The sequence below is a fragment of the Vidua chalybeata genome, chromosome Z (assembly GCF_026979565.1).
Source record: "Vidua chalybeata isolate OUT-0048 chromosome Z, bVidCha1 merged haplotype, whole genome shotgun sequence".
NCBI classification, from domain to species: Eukaryota; Metazoa; Chordata; class Aves; order Passeriformes; family Viduidae; genus Vidua; species Vidua chalybeata.
Genome location: NC_071570.1, coordinates 10,428,282 through 10,431,399, shown reverse-complemented (window position 1 = coordinate 10,431,399; position 3,118 = coordinate 10,428,282). Strand labels below are relative to the sequence as shown.

At 41.2% G+C, this 3,118-nt stretch overlaps 1 long non-coding RNA gene across 1 annotated transcript; it reads right to left on the bottom strand.

The window, feature by feature from the left end:
- Positions 1 to 253: 253 nt before the first annotated feature.
- On the bottom strand, positions 254 to 2,652 carry LOC128781966 (uncharacterized). Its single transcript, XR_008428591.1, has 2 exons — positions 2,304 to 2,652; positions 254 to 359 (listed from the first exon to the last, which is right to left on the bottom strand). It is a non-coding gene; the product is annotated as an uncharacterized LOC128781966 (long non-coding RNA).
- Positions 2,653 to 3,118: the final 466 nt, after the last annotated feature.

Sequence of the window (3,118 nt, the reverse complement as noted above, 5' to 3'; positions counted from 1 at the left end):
TGGGATTTCCCTAGTGGAGAATTTACTCATTTTATGGTTGAATTATTTCTTCTTGGAAGGGAGACAAGGAACTTGTAACATAAACAAGTTTCCTCCTTCCTTTACCATGGAAGGGATGGTGAATGTCAGCCTAATCACTAAATCTTTTCAGTACACTTCTTTTCAAGTGTTCATTTTCAAAACTGCTCCAGCAATCAATATTTGCTTCTTAATATTACAAGTGCTATGCAAAAATGGAATATGTAACTCCTACTTTAGAACAGTAGCAGATAACATTCTGTGATTTAATGTAACAGTTTCTGCATAGAAGAAGCACACATTGCCTTCTCCACATCAAGTGGCCCTCTTCCATCTGCCACCTAAAAAAGAAAAAAAATTTTACATTAGCAACAAGAAATGTATCAAGAGGAAAAAAGAGGGAAAAAAGTTCCAAAACATGTTGCAGCACAGAAAGTTATGCTAATTAAAGGGGAAGTATTATACTGAAGCATCTCCATTTGCAATGGCCAAACTTAATTTATTAATTTTATTGCATATATTTAGACTTACTGTTAGATTTGTCTGTTTACTAGATATTATTGCAACTTGCTGGCTAATTTTTAAAGCAACCTTTGGAAAACCATGCCTTGCATCATGTTCCAGCTGCGAGGTTACTATGAGACACACAGGAATACACTATTTCAGTAGGAAGTAGAAAAATATTGGTTATATCAGTGGCCATAGTGTCTATAATCTGAGCTCTGCTTCTGATGCATTGCATATGGTGTGGGTTTTTTCACCCTCATCATTGATAGTGTAGATGCCATTTGCAACCAAGGTAGCTGCACATGCGAATATCAGAACATAATTTTAGACCTTTATCCTGAGTGCAATTACTGACTGACTAGGAAATGATGCGAGTGTTTACAAAGTGTAGTTTTAGAAAATAATATTTTTTCTAAAATGCAAAAATTATTATTTGATTTCATTTATATTAACCTGGCCATTTAATTTATAGTATATGAATAGTTAACTGTGACAGTGAACGAATAGCATTTATTTACATCCACTTTGTTCATACAATCAGTTTCACAGTAGGATACATTTTGTAGTTGTAGTGGTTTTGGTTCACCAATTAGAGATTTCACCAATTTTTAGATTTCCTGACCAATGCGCCAACTAGTGTGGTGGGTTCAGTGCGGGCCAATCACCAGTGTACTCACTTCCTGCTGTGAGACAGGATTAGGAGAAAGGCAAAGGAGTATCAAAACTTTAAAAGGGTATAAAGAAAACTGTATTAACAGTAACTAAAAAAAAAAATAGCAAGAATCAAAACAAACCATTCAAAATACTGCTCCTCCTCCCCCCACAACCTTTTCTTTTCCACTGACAATGTAAAGAAATAAAACCTAAAATTTCCAGTCAGTTTACCACCTCTAAAATAGTCTTTCTTCAGTTCACTTAGGGAGACAAGTCCCTCTTGTTAATGTTAAGGAGACTTCTCCACAAGAAGAAAAAACAGCTCTCCCGTGGTTCTCAATTTCCTCACAAGTAAAAGCTGCCTGGGGAAACCTGCAATTGTGAAGCCCCTCCCATTTTCCACAAGCCTTCCCACAGCTGTTGATGGGCCATGTTGACTTATGAGGTATTGTTTTAAAGATGAACTGTTCAATTCTCATTATCTATATCTAAAATCATCTTTATCCCTGAGAACAGAGGTCTTTTTCTTCTCTTCTTAGGGCCACAGGAGAAGGCATCCTTCTCTCTTTCTCCGCTCAAACTTCTCATGGGATCACAGCTACTTTAACATCTGCTTACTTTAGCATGGAGGCCTTTGCTCGATATCAGTTTGAACTCTTCATCTCCCCATAGTTTCATATGATATAGGGATAAAAAGTCTTTTCTCTATAGCTTATAACAGGATTTCAGCTGGAAGATCAAGGCATCTCCTCATCCCCCCCATCTGGGACTTAACTTCTTCTTCACTGACCATGATGTCTTCATGTTGTTCCCTTACATGTTTGCATCTTGTTCCTTTCTCTCACTCGAGGGAGGATTGAAGCACTGAAAGGGTTAACATCACATCTGGGGCCTGCCATTGGTCACCTGACCCGTGGTGGGAGCTGCGGCTGGGCTGTGTCAGGATCGGCTGCATGGCTGGTCTTTGGTTTTCTCTGCATTCCGTTCCAGCCTCAGGGCCACTCTGCATGGGCTGCAGGGGCACTGGTTGTGGTGGACTACAGCTGGCCTGTAGGCCTCAAAGTATAAATAATTACAAATTTATAGTGGAAATATATGATCAATTACATAATAACCTTACTTACATAATTCTTCCAGTAAGAGCAGGCCCAGGCCATTGGGGATTCGGGCTCCTATTGGCTGGCTGACCAGGAAGTAACTGGCTCAGCCAATGAGGACTAACCCCGTGGGCTTCATAGGTATATAAGGAAGCAAGATCTCAATCAAGGGAGCTGTTGCTGCATGAACTCAGTGTGTCCTGGCACTGGTCTGTCTCTGAAAGTGTGGCAATTGGTGGACCCTGACGTGATTGCAACAGCTACTGTTGATAGAGCGGGGAGACAGATGGGGCAACCAGGAAGAGTTGCCTGCAGCCTTTGAGCTGCAAAGAACAGTGTATAGAGCCGTGATTGGTCCAGACCCTGTTTTTTTTTGTTTTTTTTTTTTTTGTAAGTGAAAGACACTTCCAGCATGGGAGCATGGGGCTTCAACATCGGAGGACCCCCTCCTGAAGGTATGGACTCCCATTCTAAAGAATAGATTTGAAAAATATGAGGAATGGGCTTTATTAGCCCTAATAATGTGGTGTGAGAGCCACGGACTGGACGTGTCAGAAGGGGTCGCCCTAGATTTAAAAACTTGGGATTGGGCTGGCCTAGATATACTCACAGCTGTCTCTACAGGAGATGACTCTGCCATTTCTATTATCAAACTTTGGAGACTCATCATGAACATGATAAAACAGTTGTAGAGCAAGCAGGTGGTGAGGATGGCAGGGGGATCACAGCTGGCACCATCCGCTGAGGTGAACAGCAAAAGCAGGGCACCAAGGGAGGCAGCGGGGCAGGCAGACACTGTGCCAGGTGAGAGAAGGAAAAGGATTGGTGCAGAAAGTACAACA